Here is a 20,829-nt window from a genome sequence, read left to right as displayed (position 1 = left end):
AGGGGCTTCCATTCTTGCAGAATCCTCCGGATTTTATTCTTACAACGGATGCGTCCATGGAGGGTTGGGGTGGTCACCTCCAGGAACTGCAAGTGCAGGGACGATGGTCTCAGCAAGACAAGAGATGCCACATCAACAGCCTAGAGCTGAAAGCCATTTGTCTGTCTCTTCAAGCGTTCCTCCCCAGGATAGTGGAATCCTCGGTCTTAGTCAGAACGGACAACACCACAAGCATGTTTTATATCAACAAGCAGGGAGGAACGAGATCGGCAACACTATCCAAACAAGCCCAAGAGCTATGGAGGTGGTTAACAGTTCACAACATAACCCTCAAAGTGGAGCATGTCAGAGGCCTCTACAACACCTTGGCAGACAAACTGAGCAGAACTTTGTCAGAGTGCCACGAGTGGGAACTGGACAACGGCCAGTTGAACTATGTGTTTCAGAGATGGGGCAAACCCAGGTTGGACCTATTTGCGACCCAACAGAACAAGAAATGCCGGTACTACGCCAGCAGGTATCCTCAACAGGGGTCAAGGGGGAATGCCCTTTCGATGCGATGGTCAGGGACATATGCATACGCTTTCCCTCCGATCCCTCTGATTCCACGAGTGGTGCGCAAAATGAAAGTGGAGAGTTGTCGCCTTCTCCTCATTGCTCCCAAGTGGCCTCGCCAGTATTGGTTTCAGGAACTCATGCTACTTTCTCAGGAGCCACCGATCAAGCTGCGGGTAGTTCCGAAGCTACTATCACGCAACGAGGGTCAGGTACTTCACCCAGATCCTCAATCACTGAAATTGCACGCATGGCTCCTAACTTCTTAGAATTTGAGCATCTTCAAATTCCTCAGGAATGCCGGGACATTCTAGAGAAGGCAAGAGCCCAGAGTACATTAAAGACTTATCGTCTCAAGTGGAAGCGTTTTTGCGCATGGTGCATCTCTAGTGCTTTGCACCCTATAGAGGCACCGGCAGAAAAGATATTGCCCTATTTATTACACTTAGCGCAATCTGGCCTTTCTTTTTCATCAATAAAGGTCCACTTAGCGGCTTTATCCAGGTACAGAAAGAGGACCAATGCTCAGTCACTCTGCTCTTCATCGCTAATCAAGCAATTTATGAGAGGTCTGTTCCGGGCTTATCCACCAGTCAAGCCCTCACCACCGGAATGGGAGCTCAACACGGTTCTATCACAACTGATGAAACATCCGTTCGAGCCTATCCATAGAGCCGACCTCAAGTTCTTAACATGGAAGGTTGCTTTATTATTGGCGCTAACTTCCGCAAGAAGAGTGGGAGAAATTCAAGCTTTCACTATAAAGGAGCCCTTTTTGCATTTCTCCCAGGACTATGTCACTTTACGAACAAATCCAACATTCATACCGAAAGTGCCTTCCCAGTTTCATTTAAATGAACCTGTAAAGCTGAAAGTTTTCTTTCCAAACCCGTCAACCCCGGCTGAAAAGACATTGCATTCTTTAGACATCAAGAGATGCTTAAAATTCTATCTTCAGAGAACCAAAACTTTGAGAAGATCAGATCAATTGTTTGTGGCTTATGGTCAAAATACTTTGGGGAAAGCGGTCACTAAAGCCACAATTTCCAGATGGATCGCATCCGCGATTCAATTCTGCCACGTCAAGGCTAATCGACCATTGACAAGGTCTGTTCGATCTCACTCCACAAGAGCTGTAGCAGCGTCTGCGGCTTTATTTGCAGGAGTGACGCTTGAGAACATTTGCCGTGCTGCGACATGGAAGAATGTCCACACGTTTACAAGACACTACTGCCTACAATCAGCAAATCAGGATGATGCGGCAGTAGGTCACGCTGTTTTACGTCACCTGTTTCCATAAGGAGTATGTTCAGGTACTGATGTTCACTTATTTCATTTAAAGTATATGTTTTTATTAGATTGTATTTATATATATATGAAAGCATTTAACATGTTGTGTTTTTGTTGTATGATGCTTAAGATTTCTTTCCAGAAAGAAAATGAGTAATGTCAATGTTGAACTTGAACGTGATGTAGTAATGGTTCAATCTCTAAGCGTTTGTTGGTTGTTGACGATACACTCATGGGGGTGCACTGCAATAAGTCTCCCACCGTCCGCAACCGACTTTGCCTGGCTTACTGCTTGCTATTCTGATTCAGGCATGTGAATCTATGAAAGATACCCCAATACTGGATAAGAAAACAAGTTACTTACCTGTAACTTCAGTTATCCAGTATTGGTATCTTTCATAGATTCACATGCAACCCACCCTCCTCCCCGGAGAGTCAGTTCTCTTAGTTTGGGATACTTGTTCCCACTTGTGCTACGAAAATCTGAGGAGAGCTGGCTCTGCAGGGAAGGTTCTAGAGGGTGCTGTGAGCTGATTGGTTGGAGCAAAGAGTTTGGGTCTTTTAGCATAAGGAGGTAGATAGGCTACTATAATATAGGCCTCAGGCCTTTTTTCTAGGGCCTACTACTGCAAAGTGCTTTTGGCACTGCTTTTTTATTTACCGTGGGACTCCCGCCTCGACGACGGGGAATGATTCAGGCATGTGAATCTATGAAAGATACCAATACTGGATAACTGAAGTTACAGGTAAGTAACTTGTTTTCCTCCTGCTCATTCGAAACAGGCACTCACCATGGAACCTCCTCCAGCTCCCAGGCACAAGTGGTTTAAGGACGGGGGCAACTAGCATCACCCCCTCCTGTTACTGCACTGCCCCCACCATCAAACACATTATGTCTACCATATTTGGCAGTGAGTAGCTGTGAGAAGTTGGCCTGATGTGCAGTGTTCACTATTCTAGTGATCACTATATATCAGTCCAAACAACCCTTATTGATGATTGGTTGTAAGTCAACCTTATAGACCAGCTATCCTAGTAGCATGGATACGAGCAGTCTAAGGCTAAGACTCTAGAGGGCGTGTTAAGCCAGCTGTTTTACCATCACATTACCCCTTGAACACCCAGTGAAAGGACACCACACAAGTGTTATGAAAATAAACAATGTATTTATTAGAATCACAACAACCCTGTACTCTTTATGAGGACAGGGTGCTAAGCACACAACAAAACTCTTACGAAAATACTTTTAAGTTAGCACGTTACACAAATGCCCGAGGGGCACGAAAAACCATATACTTTCAAAGTGGAATGCGAATTACTAGCAGGTAAGTAACGATTCTCAGAGGCTTTGGGATCGCTAGGACTGGACTACTGAACCTTTAGATTACTAGCAGGAGGCCTAGGGAACTCGGGTGCAGAGTGTGCACTCTCACGCGGGATGCGGGACAAAGTCTATGGAAGCTAGAATTCACAAAGTTAGTGTTCACGGGCGAACCCGACCTGGTAGGGAGAAAACGACAGTGGATCCTGACCCTTGGATAGTGAGGCTATGCTGGGACACCGGAGTGCCGAAGTTACCTAGCCCAGGGGCTGCAGCTGCATAGGTCTGAAAAGACGTCGGGGATCTCGTTGCCGGACCAGGAGCCTGGAAGGAAGAAGTTGCTGGCAGGCGACCAGTGAAGAAAAGTTCGATGGATCCAAGCCTGGATCAAGGAAGAAGAAAACCTGAAAGCAGAGGGGACCAAGTTCTTGAATCACTAGCCAGTGATTAAGTGGGCACCAGGATGGCACCGGGCGAAGTCACCGCAGTCAGGTGAGTGGGCGCTGCTGGGCTCTGCAGTCTCTCGGACCAGGAGGCGTTGTCGGCGACCAGGATGGAGGTGCGAGCTGTCCCACGGAGGATGAAGTCGTTGGCGTCGAAGTTACCCAGGATTGGGCAACAAGCCTTGGCTAATTCAAGCCCACGCGGTGGACTCAAAATGGCGTCTTGAGTGGACCAGGAGGGTCCGGGGTGCTCCTCTTCTGGGAGGGAGCAAGGGCCAGTCTGGAGCAACCAGACCAGCAGCAGAAATGTCGTCGGGCGTCGTCAGGGAGGCCACAAGCCAACGGGCTAGTAGCCAAACAACGCGGTGAGCAGCGGAAAGCAGAAGGGCCCCACGCAGATCGTGGAGATGCTGGGGGGCTGCTCTTCGGTGCTGGAGCTGCTCAGGGTGGGGGCTTCTCGGACCCCAAAGCACTCACCAGGAATTCACTCGGCGGGCTTGCTGGAAAGAAGTCGTGCAGTCTTGCAGATGGCCGGTCCCTTGAGGTCTCGTCGCACCCACGGTTCTCAGCTGGGCTGTAGAGGTGGGTAGAGGTCAGAGGTGCCAGGGAAGCCGGTTCTCGTCGAGCTGGGCAGTCGGATTCCGGAGGAAGGACTTGCAGCAGACCGCAGTGTTCTTAGATGGTGCCTGCGGATGCAGGGTGACTACTCCTTAGTCACAAGGGAGAAATCTTAGGAAGAAGTCTTGAGTTCCTTTCGCAGAAAGTAGTTTCAGGATTCAAAGATGATCTGATTTGGAAGGGGGCCAGTCTCTACCTTTATCCTGTAAAAAGGGGCTGGCACGCGACTAAGTCCTGCCCTATGGGTGGGACTAGGAGGGGGGTGGTTACACCCACTTCCTTGGCGGGCTTTTCCCCAGCACAGGGTCTGGAGTGACCCTGGAACTGGTTCAAGCCGGCCTATGCACAGTGAGCACCGGGGTGCTACTTGCAGTCACCTTCCTCTAAAGCCCTGCCTACCTACAATACACAAAACCCTGTCTGGGACGGTGCTGGCACCGCCCCTGGCAGGAAACCCTTTGTCCTTATCTCCTGCTCTGGGAGGACTCCCAGCAGCAGGAGGGCAGACTTGTGTCTCGGTGGCAGCATCCATTTTGTGGATGCTAAGGCTCTGTCTGACTTTTAACCGGGTTATAGGTTACAGGCATGTCGTGTCCCTCTAGAAGGGTGGAATGCTAACCCCGTCGCCAGAATTGGCGAGGGGTTAGTATTCCAATTCGTATGACACCTTACTCGACATGTTTGGATAAAGCGATACCAGAGTTGGCACATAACCGCGAGGATTATAATGCACTTAAGAGTATATGGTATGCGATATCATGGAAACGGCTAAGGGATGGATCCCGAAAGCCGCAGACAGGCTCAGCTCATGCTAGAGCACCATCTCACACGATTCCAAGCACTCTGCCTTCAGGATTGTTAAGGCCTGCTATAGGAGTGACTGATAGGAGATCTGTGTGTCCATTTTTAGGGTTAGATATAGGTATACTATATCTAAAGCAAAGGGTGAGTACACCACCTTGCCCCAGCTGTCGTGCAGCCAGTTGTGTCAGTTTTAGTTAGTCAATCCAGGGGTGGCATAATACATGCTTCAGCCCCTGGGAGACTTCTGGGTGCACCTCAGCCCTGGGTACAGGGACTTGGAGAGGGCCCAGTGCCAATTCAGTACCTAAGTACAATTTGGGTAGAGAGAACAGCTAGGCTGTGGGTCTGATTAGCAGGCCAACAGCCAGGGAAAGTCGTAAACCAGTGCAGCAAAAAGCAAAAATCTGGGTGATCATAGGATTGCAGACCCTACTCTCCTACAGTAGCCGTCCCCAACCCACCCCACCTCCGACGGGCAAGGCAGCCTATCACAGCCTGCCGACCCCTATGACGCACAGTCTGACCCGGTGCCTACCAATGCCCTGTGGGGCTAATTCAGTATTGGTTACCACCACCCTCAGATGATACCACAGCATATCATGACGTAATTAATAGGCCAGTCACTTTTCATAAGGGAGACATGCATGTCCTCCACAAGGATGTCTTACTTGTGGAGATGCTTTTAAAGACACAGCGCACAGTACAGTTTTTCCCCATGCTGAAGGGTATGTTAAAGTCCACCTCGGGCACATTCAGGGAACCTGTAAAACTGAGGGTGCTGCACATAAAGGGTCATTGTTACCCCCGAACCTCCCAAGCCCCACCGCCTACCTCCGGACTGCCACATGGTCTATACTCCATGAAAGTGTACAAATGGCATTCCACAGGCGATACTACTGCCTGACCAGACGAGCAATAAAATAGATTCTGCAAGTGAAAGGGTACCAGTGCAAGAGGCCATTCACTGAAGAATCGCCAACTTGGTTGGCCTGCTTTACTGATACAATAGGGGCACATTAGGGGAGCAGTTGGTGGAGGAGGTTAAGACGTCTTCATTTCCACCATTTGCCACACCTGACTCTGTGTCTCTGATTTCAGACCTCAAGTCCAACAGCATCTGCTCAACTACTCTCCGCTGGTCAACACCTGTTTGGCCCCCAGGTTGACCAGATGCTGGGAGCAGAAAAAAACCACTGAAGCTACTAAGGCAATAGGTGCCGTTCGTATATCTATACCCAGGGTGTCCTTTTGGAGGCATCACTACAGGAAAGCTCCAAGACCACATCCCCAGACTCGACTCTTACCTACGCGATTAAACTGCTAGCATGCCACCAACAGTCCCCACATGACTACCCCAGGGGTGCCTACAGGGGCCTCCACCTCCAAACATTGACTCCTGTCACCTTTACCTCAACCACATAACACCTTGTAGGGGCAGGATTCAAGAATTCCTCCCCCATTGGCAGAAAATCACATCAGTCAACTGGGTATTACCAGTGGTCCTCCATGGCTACTGCCTAGAACTTCACACTCCCACCCAACATCCCATCCAGCAGACACATTCGTATAAGTTACTGTTCTAGAGAAAGAGGTATACGCGCTCCTTCCAAAGAGCGCCATCAAGCTTGTACACCTCCTACCAGCTGGGCTAGGTGGTGTACTCCCTTGACTTCCTCATTGCAAAGAAGGAAAACTCCCTCGGGCCCATCCTGGACCTCTGGCCACTCAGCAGATACATCCTATCTGAACATTTTCACATGGTGACGCTGCAGGGTGTGATTTCTCTAGTATTCCATGGAGGCATTAGATCTCAAATATGCCTTTCTCCCCATCCTGATTCATCCTGTGTACTGACATTGCGACCACTTTATGGTAAGTGCCAGTCATTACCAACTCAAAGTATTTGTCATTGATATTACCAAGTACCTGGCCGTGGTCGCCGGTCACTTAAGGAGGGGGGCATCTACATCTTTCCCTACCTCAACGACCGGCTGATCAAGAGAACAAGCAGGCAACAATACCCAGAGCGCATTTAAGTGACCGTCTTCCTACTTCTCAGCCTTGGGTTCACAATAAACGTAAATGAATCCAGTCTACAACCATTCCAAATCAGCCTTTTGTGGGTACAATTTTGAGTGCAGTTACAAGAAAGGTCTACTCAAACCTACAAAGAATTGCTGCCTTCCAGCAGCTTATTCCTCATTTTCACCACATCATCCCCTCACAGTCAGAACTGTAATGCGTCTGCTTGGCATGATGGCCTTGTTCATCGCTATTGTGCCCCAAGCCCAGCTACACATGAATCCATTACAGTAGTGAGTGCCTTTTAGGTCATTGTCATAAGCCTAGGGTCAAATGGAAGCTCGTCAACCTGTTGCAGGGCAGGAATCTTAAGGACCGCATTCTGCAAATCCCCATTACCACAGACATTTCCCAAGCCTGGTGGGGATTCATCTTAATCTTGTCATAGTGCAGGGTGTCTGGACCACCCTTCAGCAAGGTCACCGCATCCGCTACCTCTTGCACCAGGCGATCTGCCTAACTCTCAAAGCCTTCCTTTCTCTCATCCAGGAGAAAATTGTCTTAGTACGGATAACAAGATTACCATGTACTACAGTCTAAAGCAGGGGGGCATTCATGCGCTCTCACTTTCCCTGCTGGCACAGACCATCTAGCAATAGATGCTCCACCAACTCATCCACCTGATGGCGGAATACTTCCCAGGGGTGGGCAATGACATTGCGGATCTGTTTAGGAGGATGCATTAACAAGTCAATGAGTGGGAACTCCACCTGCAGATTCTGTACCAGTTGCACTTCAGATGTAGAACCCTTTGAGACTCCCAAGAAAGCAAAATGCTTAAACTTCGCCTCCTGGCATCGACCTCCACAGTCCATGGGTAATACAGTATAGATGAATTGGTTAGGAATCTTTACTTGCGCATTTCCGCCTCGCTCACTTCTTTCCTTAGTGGTGCAGAAGATGCGACAAATGTCCCAGAACGTCATCCTCGTAGTCCCAACCTGGGCCAGGTAGCCTTGGTACTCGCCTCTATTTGTGATGTCGCTCAATCTTCTTAAGAAGCTCCCCAACGGCCCAGACCTTCTCACCAGGCACCCAGACCCTATACGGCCCAATCTAGCAATAGGCCTCCTGAGGTCCCTGGGTTCGGTTACCTCCATTTCCAGGAGTGCATGGACTTTCTCCGGGAGTCTTGTAGACCTACCACACATGCCTGTTATGCAGCTAAGTGGAAGAGATGTGTCCACTACTATATTGCGAAAAAGCGAGAATGCTCTAAAACTCGCAGTCCAAGATATCATCTGCTATCTGCTCCATCTCCAAAAGCCAGGCCTTGGCATACACCTCAGTACAACTACACCTATCAGCCATAGCTGCCTACATGCAAAAGAGCCAGCCTATATCTAAGGCAGGTGGGTACTTCAATCTATCCAGACTTGCTTTCATAAATCCAAGAGATTCCTCCCTTTCGCTAGGGGGTGCACAATACCTGGAAAATGTCTGCAACCATGGCTTTTCTGTAAAAAAAAATATTCCCCTTGCAGACCTATGTAAGGCAGCTATATAGTTGACCTCACACACATTTACTAAACACTGTTGTGTGGATGTTCTAGGCAGGCAACAGTCTATGGTTGGCCGGACAGTTTTAAGGACTCTATTTCAGATATCTTCATCATCCACATGCTAGCCACCGCATAGGGAAGGCTACTGCTTTATAGCATATGAAGCTGTGCTTGCTATGCCACTGGGTTCAAGCTAGCCTTGCTGATGCAGGGTGATGCAATGAAATCAGTCCCAGGATGCTCGTTTCCAGTCCAGGGAGGACCTGGCTTGGCAGTTCGAGCTGGAATGTTCTTATGGGGAGCAGGGTCAAGACTGATTTGCATAGGGCTTGGTCCAAACTGGGGTGGTGTGATGGTTAAAAAAATGATGGATTGGGATGCAGCCTTGAGCGATTGCCAGTGGCTGAGATTAATTCAGGCATTACGTTCATCACCTTGTTTTCGCATTTACGCTCTATGAAGAGCTTGCGTATCTACAGCAAAACATGGTGTGAACAGAAAATGTTACTTACTTTGTAAGCATCTGTTTGTAGCATGTACTGCGGTATATTCACATGCCCGGACCACTTTAGCTCTAATGGTAGATCTTTTTTCTGCAATATAAGTGTGCATTATATTGTGTTTACTCCTCACTCCATTTTGCTTTCGTCACTGTGTGAAAAACAATCTAACATGGAGTTAGTGTACATGCGAATTGCCAACTAATGTTGGAATCACTATATACCTTGTGACTTGAATTACTTGTTTGATGGAAAAAAACTTGCAAGTGTCCAAGCTCAACACTTTGTCGCAAGAGTATGTAGAACATGTGAATCTACAGCACTACACGCTACGAACAGATGCTTACATTTTCCTTCTGATAATTACTTCTACCTGCAAGTTCTATGGCAGTAAATATACCACAGGAATTTTTGTATCGCTCCTCACCTATGAATATCGCACCAGATTGCTTTCACTCCTCTGTTCTTGTAGGGGTGCTGGCTAAATCTCTATGGCGGAAACTGTCCTGGTGACATCACTGGAGAAATACAGCAGCCACCCCTTTGAAATGTCAGTTCCTTTTTTTGTCCTCTGACCCAGCTTCAGAGCACTCCTTTCTGAGGTTTTTAACACAGAAATGTAAAAATGTATGCACAGTGCACTATATGGTACAAATGTGACCTTTTAAAAGGTCAGGCTTCAAGCCCCGGCACACCTACAAGAAGGAAATGTCTTACTGACCCACTGGAGGACTGTTTGGGAGCAGAAACAGAAGTCACGAGAGCCTAAAAACCACAGTGTCGAACCGTGTTGTCCAATGTGATTAAGGAAAGTGAGGCCAAACTTTTATGATCAGCGCCAAGGAAGACAGAGTAACTAGAAGATCAAGATCCCGGCCCAGATCACATACACCAGTTCGTGTTCCCCATCCTCGACGTCATTGAAGCAAAATAAGCACCACATGAAAAGCATTCAAACTCCCCAAGAGGGTCTAGCGGTAAGCCACCCGCTTCCCTAAGAGCAGCTTCTTCTGACACTGAATTAGTGGAAATTCAGCCTGCCTTCCACCAACTTTTCCAGCACCTGTCTCCACCGGTGCTGCATCCACACCCTTGTACATGGGTGCTGGTCAACCCTGAGTTCCGACACAGTGAGCAGACCCTTCTGCCTTCCTACATGCATCGTGGGACATGTTTATCTTGACCTCAGTTTTCTTTTGTGTGTCCCTTGCCCCCACATTTCCGCATAAGCCTCTGCTTGTGATACTCCCCGCGGGACTTACTTTGGGACCATGTTCCTCTCATCCAGCCTACCTTTTGCCTGGCTCCACTTTACACTATCCTGGCACCAGGACCTTTGCAGCCAATACTATGGGTGGTGCACCGACTCCACCCCCCCACTGCCTCTCAGCCAGTAAATGAGTTGCCTGCCCCTCAGGTCAAAATTCATTACTGTAGGAGAGAGGGACAGAGAAGGATTAAGGAGGAACAACTCTGTGTGTGCCCAGATTCTTGCCAAGCTTATGTTAAAAAAAAATGCTACACAACTTTGGCACAGACTCTGTTAGTGTTTGGACATGGAAGAGGTTGATAGGACGCATCTGTCTCTCCCTTGCTCATTAGATAGATCTGACTATTTAGAGCTGCAAAATGCAGTGAGTTGAACATCAGAGGTAGAAATATACCCTCCTGCGTGTCCGGTTCCTGCAGGAATTGCATCCTTTCACACAAGCATTCTAGAGCTCCCCTTTCCTTCTTTGAAAGCTTCCTCCAAAATACTGGCATAAATTCTTCAGACTTCCACATTGGATTCAGAGCTACCCTTTAATGAGGCCTTAATGGAACCCAATAATGATTCATTGAGCAAGCCATCATTGACTCCTGCTGTGAACAAAGTTCTGGCTTTAGGAATACAGGCGAGCCTCAGGGGACCCACTCTTCCTATCTCACCATCCATGATCGGAAAGTCTGGTTGTCCAGGCTGCATCATGTGGTTAGCATAATCCAGGATCCTTCCCATCCCTTTGATGCTGGAACATTTTCAGAATGGAGGTAGTTCCATCAGTGTTGCGTCTCTGAGGTCATAGGGATTGTGAAAAATTCAAACATCTCACTAAGAACAAGTGTAAAAAATGAGCCACTCCAATTCAGCAGGACAGAGGTAAGTGTGGTCAACTTTGGAACAAACTGTCACACATATATTATAAAGCATGGTGTGGTAGGCCACAGTTATTTACGGACAAGAATATTTACCAATGAAATGGGCTCTAAATTTGCACAGATATGGTATTTAACTAGTAGAACTAAAAAGCACACAAACTATAATGTCTAGAAATCTGGCTCAGCGAATATTTATCATTTGCATATCACCAAGTAAAGTGTCTAGATCTGTTTTGATTGCATTAAATATTTCCGTTGTACTTCAGCATTACAAAATAAAAGTGCTTCAATTTTGCTTTCCTGGCTGCTCATATATTTTGAATGATTTGTCCAGTTCATTTACACGTATTGAAAGTGTGTTGCATGTCAGAAAAACATTGACATCCTACTGCCTTGTTTTTCACACTTCCTGCACCCTTGCAAGACTGTCGGATAGTTCAATTTACTTTTCCTTCTTACTGTAAAGTGAAAGCATTTAATAAACACCAATCTCCATACTAAAAGAATAGGCAGCAGTTTGACAGAAAACCTAACTTGACATTTGACCTCTATCTTTGAACGCACAGCAGATGTGACAAGATGAAAACACAATTTAAAGGCATCTTTATTCCTCATTCCCCCTCCTTCCTTTAGCATGGTTATGTTAGGTGTGCTGTAACACCCCAATTTCCAGCACCTGTGCCTCACCTGTCAGATAGTGTGTCTATAAAGATTGAAGCTACTGGTAAAAAGACTTTATCTTCTGAGAGCCTTACTTTACACTCACTAATGCATTCTACTTACTTGACCGCCGTATGCATGTGCTGTGGGGGTGGGAAGGTGGTGTCATTATAGCACTGGTAACCCTGAATCTCCCAGATGAGCAGTTCATACGTTTTTTGTCTTTTGTGGACCTCCTCTAAATCATTGCTGTATTCCGATGCCCCTCACTGAATCATTACTATAATCTGGGGAACCCGACTGAGTCTTTACTGGAAGCGGGAGACCCCCTCTTAAGCAGTATATACAATTTGAATCTCAAAATACAAAAACAAGTACACATTATACAAATACACAAATGCTGAAATATTTAATTCACAAACAAATATAGAAAAAAGTGAACCTCCCGCTGCAGAAGCTCCCTTTGAGAAATGACTTTGGTGTGGTCGGTTCTGTAGTAGGGGACCTCTGTGTATAGTCATAATCTAGTGAATAGTCCCGCCCATGTGTGTGGACCCCGGAGCAATCAAAAATAATCTCTTAAGCTGTCTTCATTGCAGTCCTGCATAGACACTTGAGAGAATTAAGACAAATAATGCAGCCTAACATATACAAGGCTACAAAGACCACCCCTTCATCTAAACAGTGAAAAGGATAGCCCACCATGTCCGGTTTAACACTATTTTACCAAGTTTTCCTCACAGGGAAATCTCCCCTTCACCAAAATCCTTGAGATAATAGAGAGGAAGTATTGGACAGACAAGCCCCCATAGGCTGCCATTATGTGTCTTGAAAAGGGATACCGTGCCTTTAAGGAACTCTCCAGAGACCCTCGGTATCCCAGGATGCACAGCCAAAGTCCTTTTACTTTCAGTTATTTTTTCCGGCTCCTGCTAGCAGGACCCTGGAGCATTGAGCTCTCCCTTTTTGGGTGTTTTTTCAATTCATTGGCACTTTTCAAGTGTTTTGAGTGTTTCACTCAACGTCTGGCTGCTGCTTCTTCCATTTGCTGGGGTTTTTGGCCACTCTGTCTAATATGCCAGCCTTGTTCGACAAGTGCCCTGAGTGTTCCAGGAAGAAGGCTAAATCGGACGCTCACAGAGTATGTATCCTCTGTCTACCATCCGCTCATGTCCCCGAAGACTGTGAGATTTGCAGATCCTTCTCCAAGAGGACCCTGAAGAACAGGAAGAAAATCCGTCTCCAAGGCCTGGAGGTAAGGAGACATCACGACCATGGTGGGTCTGGGCATGGAGGGACTTCGTCCTCTGGGGGGCTCCCCAGTCAAGATAAGGCCAGGAAAAGGCACAGATCTCCGTCGACGCCGATAGCCTCGGCGTCGAGAGGGATGACCACCATCTGCTCCCCGTCATCCCAGGGCTCTGGGGCAAAGCGACGTCGCCGTTCGACATCGAGGGGACTGACGTCGAAACCTCGGACGAGGTCGACGTCGAGGACTGCATCGTCGTCGACTGTCGACGTCGAGATGGCACCGGCGCTCGCCGTCGAGGCGACACCGCCGTTCGCCGTCGAGGAGACGAGAGTCGACGTCGAGGAGACGAGAGTCGACGTCGAGGAGACGAGAGTCGACGTCGAGGGATGTATCGACGTCAAGACAGTAGACGTCGAAGAAGAGGTAAGGAGGGAAAGATCGACGTCTAGGGGCGGTCAAGGGCCAGGACTATGTCCTCGGCCTCACTGGTCAGCCTGTCCTCTGCATCCAAGAGCCCACGGTCGCGGCGGCGCCGGCGCTCGGCTGCAAAGAGTTCGGCCTCGAGGACTTCATCGTCAAGGCCTGCGCAGAAGAAAAAGAGAGTGGTTAGGTCTTCGGACTGAATATTCGCAGACCTACTCGCCTTCTAGGCCCAGGACGCCTACGCCTCCTCCATTGCCTAAGGAGACTCCTCCTCGTCCTCCTACTCCTCCTCCTCTTCCTCCTCCTCCAATTCCCCCTCATCAACCTCCTCCTCCTCCACCGCTGCCTACTCCTCGGTCTCTATCTCTGCTGCGCCTCCCGTCTCCACCCACGAGGCCTCCACAACCTATGGTTCCGATTCTGCCTCCGCAGCTTCCGCCTCGTGTACAGCCACTGGATCGCCCGAGGCCCAGGAGATCGAGGTCACGGTCCAGGCGGAGACACCGATCAAGGAGTGACCGTCTTTCTTCGACACGATACCGCACAGTCACCGAAAGGGACAGGTCAAGGTCCCGTCATACGGATCCTTCCAGTGCCAGGGATTACTCGCCCACCTTATCGGATTCCCCACGTACGAGGGTGTCACCGGTCGATGACATTGTGTCTTTTCAAGAGGTGTTATTGAGAGGGGCAGCGAAGCTGGGGATTACGGTAACGGTTCCCACACCTTCTACATCGGTGATTTTCAAGACCCTACACAAGCGGCAGTTGTCTCGACCCTTGTTGCCCTTGGTGCCAGGGCTGGAGGAACCGGCAATGGAGCTCTTCTAGACTCCGGCGTCAATGAAATACGCTCCTTCCCAGCTGCAGAAAAAGTACAGGGCCCCAGACTCCGATCCGGCGTTCCTTCAATCAGACCCAGTGCCGGATTCGGTGATCGTCACCGCGGCCAGGAAGCCGCACGCTACTGCCCCGTCTTCTACGGTGCCTCTGGATAAGGAGAGCCGTCAGATGCACTCAGCTGGACTAAAAGTCTGCGGTACGGCTGCTACGTCCATGAAAGCCGCTAGTGCCACGGCTCTCTTGGGTCGGTATGACCGGTCTTTGTGGGAGTCCCTGCAGCAGTTTCTGGAGCACCTTCCGATGGACAAGAGGGAAGACTTCCAAGAAATCAATCATCAATGAGGGCATGATGGTATCCAGTCAGGTTATCAGCTCGGCTGCATATTCCTCTCTCTTGGCGGCTCATGGATACTGCCATGGGATTAATCTGAGATGCCATGCCTGGTTGCGTTTGACATCGCTGAAACCAGAGGCGCAGCAGCGAGTCGCCAACTTGCTATTCTCTGGGTCGACGCTCTTTGGTAAACATGCGGATGAGGAGATGGCCCGCATGAAGGCGGAAGCAGAAACCCTGACGGCTGTCGGGTTAGAGATACCAAAAGAGCAGAAGAAGACCTTCTATCCCTTCCAGAGACGTTTCGGTGCCCAGGGAAGAGGGCAAGGTCGTCAAGCTGGCCAGCAGCACCAACAGCAGCAGCAGTACCAGTGGCGGCCATTCCAGAAACACCAGAAGGGAAGAGGCGACCAACAGTCCTCCTCGACGCCCAAAGGCCCGGCCGGGTCTAGGCCCTGAGGGCTTACTTCCTCCTCGTCCGTTACCCGCTCCGGTGGGGGGAAGCATACACCATTACTAGGCAGAGTGAAGAAAATTTACTCAGAACAAGTGGGTGCTGAATATTGTTTGCAATGGATACAGTCTTCGTTTCATCACCCCGCCTCCAGCGATTTCACCGGTTTGCTCGCAGTTCCAACTGTGCAAGCTTCAGGTGGAGGCGGATACCCTGTTAAGAAAAAGGGCGATAGAAGACGTCCCTTTGTCTCAAAGTGGAAAAGGTCTTTACTCACGTTTCTTTCTGGTACAGAAGAAGGACAAGAATGAGTTCAGGCCCATTCTGGATTTGCGACAAGCAAACAAATGGATTCCCAGGGAAAAGTTTTGCATGCTGTCTTTGCACCAGATTTATCCTCAGCTGCAAAGGGGAGACTGGCTTTGCGCAATAGATCTGCAAGATGCGTACTTCCATGTGCCCATTGCACGGAAACACCGGAAGTTCCTGCGATTTCTAGTCGGCACCAATTACTATCAGTACACCGTACTACCGTTTGGACTGAAGTCTGCACCCAGGACGTTTTCAAAATGCATGGCAGTGGTGGCAGCGCACCTGAGAAAGAACAAGGTGTTTGTCTACCCGTACCTGGACGACTGGTTGATCAAAGCCTCCACCTTCCAGGAAACGCAACTGCACTTCAACAGGACGGCCATTCTGTTCAACCAGCTGGGGTTGCACATAAACATGTCCAAGTCTGTTCCGACGCCTGTACAGTGCCTACAGTACTTGGGAGCCTCCATTGATACTCTGTCAGCAAGCGTGTCTCCTTCGGAGGAGAGAGGCTTATCGATGTAAATGTAAATGTACAGGAATTTATATAGCGCAAATCACCAAGCGGTTTCTAAGCGCTTGCTTAGGGAACCCGTCCTGGTATTCCCCTGTGAGATAACCCCGGCAGGGTATCCGCAAGGTGAAAGCCAGGCATCCCGCCGCGAGGGGCCGTTGTGGAGATTAAGCAAGCTATTGCCCAGAGTCGCAGAGTGTGAACCCGTGAATTGAGTAGGCACCGGAGCGAGAATTGTCGAGTCCATGGACATTTTAGGACTCAAGACCCCGCCGAGCCGGGAATTGAACCCTGGTCCCGGGCTGACCTCTGCTTCCAGGTCTGCCTCCTCTAACCAGTGAGCCACACTTCTCCAGGAAGGAAGGCTCAGGCTCTCATAGCTGTTCCATCTACAACAGTGAGGACGATTTCTTCACCACTGGGGTCGATGGTCTCTTGCATCTTCCTCACGCCACATGCGCGCCTCCACATGAGGCCGCTGCAGGAATGCTTGGAGGATCAGTGGGACCAGAGGAAATGGTGCTGGGACGACAGGATCCAGTTGTCTCGTCACGCCCAACAGTCCCTGAGATGGTGGTGCTCAGCGGAGAATCTCCTCAGAGGGGTTCCTTTCCACAAGGACATCCCCACTCAAACTATCGTGATGGATGCGTCTCTCCAGGGCTAGGGAGCGCATTCAGACCATCTGCAGATCCAGGGAACGTGGTCTCCGGCGGAGTCCACGTATCACATCAATTTCCTGGAACTCAGAGCTGTTCACTTGGCACTGAAGGCCTTTCATCCGTCCTTCCAGACCAACTCCTTGCTTGTGCAGACGGACAATACGACCACAATGTATTATCTAAACAAGCAGGGGGGCTCAAGATCGCGCACTCTGTCACAGGAAGCGACGGCGATCTGGCACTGGCTGCTAGCCAGAGGACTGACGATAACGGCGACTCATCTGCCAGGTGTGCAGAATGTTCAAGCGGACGCACTCAGCAGGTTGATCCAAGAAAACCACGAGTGGGTCATAAACGACGAGGTGCTCGGAGACATCTTCGCCATGTGGGGCACTCCAGACGTAGATCTGTTCGCCACTGCCAAAAACAGAAAATGCCGCGACTTCGCCTCGAGGCATTACCAGCCGGGGACTCTGGGGAACGAGTTATGGATCAGCTGGTCGAACAGCTTTCTGTACGCTTTTCCACCTATTCCCCTGATTCCGGCGGTGCTCATCAAGCTGTCCCAGTCCAGGGCGTGGATGATCCTCATCGCTCCAGAATGGCCCAGGCAGTGGTGGTTCACGGATCTGTATCACCGGTCGCTCCTACCTCACCGGCGACTGCCGTGTCGGACGGACCTTCTCACGAAGTTCGGGGGGCAGATGGTGCACCCCAACCTCTCATCGTTGAGTTTGGCGGCATGGCTCCTGAGATAGTGTAATATGGCCACTTGAATCTTCCTGAGGATTGCATGGACATATTGAAGGAGGCTAAAAGGCCTTCCACTAGGACCTCTTACGCTTACAAGTGGAAGAGATTCTGCATCTGGTGCAAGTCTAAGAACCATGATCCAACGACCTGCAGGGAAGATGTCATCCTTCCATACCTTCTGCATTTAGCTCAGTCTGGGCTTAATTTCTCTTCCATTAAGGTTCACCTCGCCGCATTGACTGCATACAGGAAATGTCCTTCGCAGACGTCCTTCTTCCAGGTTCCTGTGATAAAGGATTTTCTGGAAGGATTGAAGAAAGTGTTCCCTCCTGTTCGGCTTCCTTCGCCTTCGTGTGAACTGAATGTGGTGCTGTCCAGGTTGATGAAGGAACCTTTCGAGCCTATTCACAAGGCTTCACTGCAGCACCTGTCGTGGAAGGCGGCGTTCCTCGTGGCCTTTACGTCGGCCCGCAGAGTGAGTGAAATTCAGGCAATGTGTTGCCAGGAACCTTATACTGTGTTTCACGCTGCTAAGGTTGTTATGCGTACTCACCCTAAGTTCCTTCCTAAGGTGATCTCTGATTTTCATGTTAATCAGACTATAACGTTACCAACGTTTTTTCAGAACCCTTCCACTCCAGCGGAGCGTTCTCTTCATTCCCTGGATGTCAGGAGGGTGTTGAAATTCTATCTGGATAAGACCAAGGATATTCGTGGATCCGACCAATTGTTTATTAACTATGGGTCTGTCAGGACTGGTCTGGCTACCTCTAAACAGTCCATTTCCAGGTGGATTGTGTCATGTATCCAGCTATGTTATCAGAAAGCGAACAAGACCTTAGGGGGTAAGCCTAAGGCTCATTCTACCAGGGGCAAAGCAGCTACAACAGCTTTGCTCCGTAATGTTCCCATTGCAGAGATCTGCAGGGCGGCCACTTGGAAGTCGGTCCACACCTTTGCTAAGCATTACTGTCTGGACTCTGATGCCAGGGCAGATGCTCAGGTTGGGCAGGGTTCGTTGCGAAATCTGTTTGCACAATAGTGGTGTTGTCTGTTTGTTCTCCACAGCAGGGTTGGTGTTTGGGGATGGGCTTGCCATTCTATTCACTAGATTGACCATACACAGAGATCTTCTACTACAGAATGAGTAGTTTCTTACCTGTAACTCCAGTTCTGTAGTAGGGGTATCTCTGTTATAGTCATAAGCGCCCGCCCTCCTCCCCGGTGGAGAAAATGGTACTGTAGTGTATGCTACAGGCCTTGCTGGATGCACCTTCAAAAAGACCTGAAAGCAAAAGGAGTTTGCTGTGCATCATGGGATACAGAGGGTCTCTGGAGAGTTCCTTAAAAACGGTATCCCTTTTCCAGACATAGTGGCAGCCTATGGGGGCTTGTCTGTCCATCCCTTCCTCTCTATCATTCCAAGGTTTTTGTGAAGGGGAAGTGACTCTATGGATGGAACTTGTCACATTGTGGAAATGTGATGTTGGTAAAATTATCCTTGGCATTTCTAGTTGAAGTACTGGACAGTGTAGCCTTGTAGGTACAGGCTGCATTATTGTCCTTAATTTTCTCTTAAGTGTCAATGCAGGACTGCAGAGGGAGACGACTTAAGAGATTATTTTTGATTGCTCCGGGATCCACGCACATGGGTGGGACTATTCACTAGATTATGACTATAACAGAGATACCCCTACTACAGAACTGGAGTTACATGCAAGAAACTACTCCTTCCAGATCCTCGTGATTTAAAGATTTTTTGGAAGGATTGAAGAAAGTGTTTCCTCCTGTTCGGCGTCCTTCGCCATCATGGGAGCTGAATGTGGTGCTGTCCAGGTTGATGAAGGAGCCTTTTGAACCCATCCATAAGGCTTCTCTGCAGCACTTGTCATGGAAGGCGGCCTTCCTTGTGGCCATTACATCGGCCCGCAGGGTGAGTGAAATTCAGGCGTTGTGTTGCCAAAAACCTAATACAGTCTTTCATGCTGCTAAGGTTGTGATGCGTACTCACCCTAAGTTCCTTCATAAGGTGATTTCTGATTTCCATGTCAATCAGACCATAACTTTACCTACGTTTTTCCAGAATCCTTCCACTCAAGCGGAAAGGTCTCTCCATTCCCTGGTTGTCAGAAGGGTGTTGAAATTCTACTTGGATAAGACCAAGGAGATTCGTAGGTCAGACCAATTGTTTGTCAATTATGGGTCGGTCAGGACTGGTCTTGCCACCTCAAAACAGTCCATCTCTAGGTGGATTGTGTCCTGTATTCAGTTATGTTACCAGAAGGCTAACAAGACCTTAGGGGGTAAGCCTAAGGCTCATTCTACCAGAGGCAAAGCAGCTACAACAGCTTTGCTTCGTAATGTTCCCATTGCAGAGATCTGCAGGGCTACCACTTGGAAGTCGGTCCATACCTTTGCTAAGCATTACTGTCTGGACTCTGATGCCAGAGAGGATGCTCAGGTTGGGCAGGCTTCGTTGAGAAATCTGTTTGCACAGTAGTGGTGTTATCTTTTTCCTCCACCGCCGGATTGGTTGTTGGGATGGGCTTGCCATTCTATTCACTAGATTATGACTATACACAGAGATCCCCTACTACAGAAGGAGTAGTTTCCTACCTGTAACTCCAGTACTGTAGTAGGGTTATCTCTGTTATAGTCATAAGCGCCCGCCCTCCCCCCGGTGGAGAAAATGGTACTGTACTGTATGCTGCAGGCCTTGCTTTATACACCTTCAAAAAGAACTGAAAGTAAAAGGACTTTGGCTGTGCATCCTGGGATACCGAGGGTCTCTGGAGAGTTCCTTAAAGATACGGTATCCCTTTTCAAGACACATAATGACAGCCTATGGGGGCTTGTCTGTCCAACCCTTCCTCTCTATCATCTCAAGGATTTTGGTGAAGGGGAGTTTTCCCTGTGAGGAAACCTTGATAAAATAGTGTTAAACCGGACATGGTGGGCTATCTTTTTCACTGTTTAGATGAAGGGGTGGCTTTTGTAGTCTTCTATATGTTGGGCTGCATTATTTGTCTTAATTCTCTCTTAAGTGTCTATGCAGGACTGCAATGAACACAGCTTAAGAGATTATTTTTGATTGCTCTGGGGTCCACGCACACATGCGGGACTATTCACTAGATTATGACTATAACAGAGATACCCCTACTACAGAACTGGAGTTACAGGTAAGAAACTACTCCTTCTCACGCAGAAACGGTATCGTAATAGGGGCCTTTGGGAATACTTTTTGTAGTTAAAATTCATACATTTCTATTATGGTGTTAGCTAACTTCTTTGTGGAAAAATGGCATGCTTCCTTCTGAAGTGATTAAAAAGGGTGTAGAAGTTCACGGAGGGAGCTCAAGGGAAGGATA

The 20,829-nt window shown here is 48.8% G+C and overlaps 1 protein-coding gene across 4 annotated transcripts in view; it reads left to right on the top strand.

The window, feature by feature from the left end:
- ZNF654 (zinc finger protein 654) overlaps window positions 1-20,829 on the top strand; it is a 330,726-nt gene that overhangs the window by 282,302 nt on the left and 27,595 nt on the right. The gene's annotated exons all lie outside the window — the stretch shown is intronic.

The sequence above is a fragment of the Lissotriton helveticus genome, chromosome 8, assembly GCF_964261635.1.
Source record: "Lissotriton helveticus chromosome 8, aLisHel1.1, whole genome shotgun sequence".
Lineage (NCBI taxonomy): Eukaryota > Metazoa > Chordata > Amphibia > Caudata > Salamandridae > Lissotriton > Lissotriton helveticus.
The sequence above is the reverse complement of the archived record's forward strand: the minus strand, read 5'-3'. Positions and strand labels throughout refer to the sequence as shown.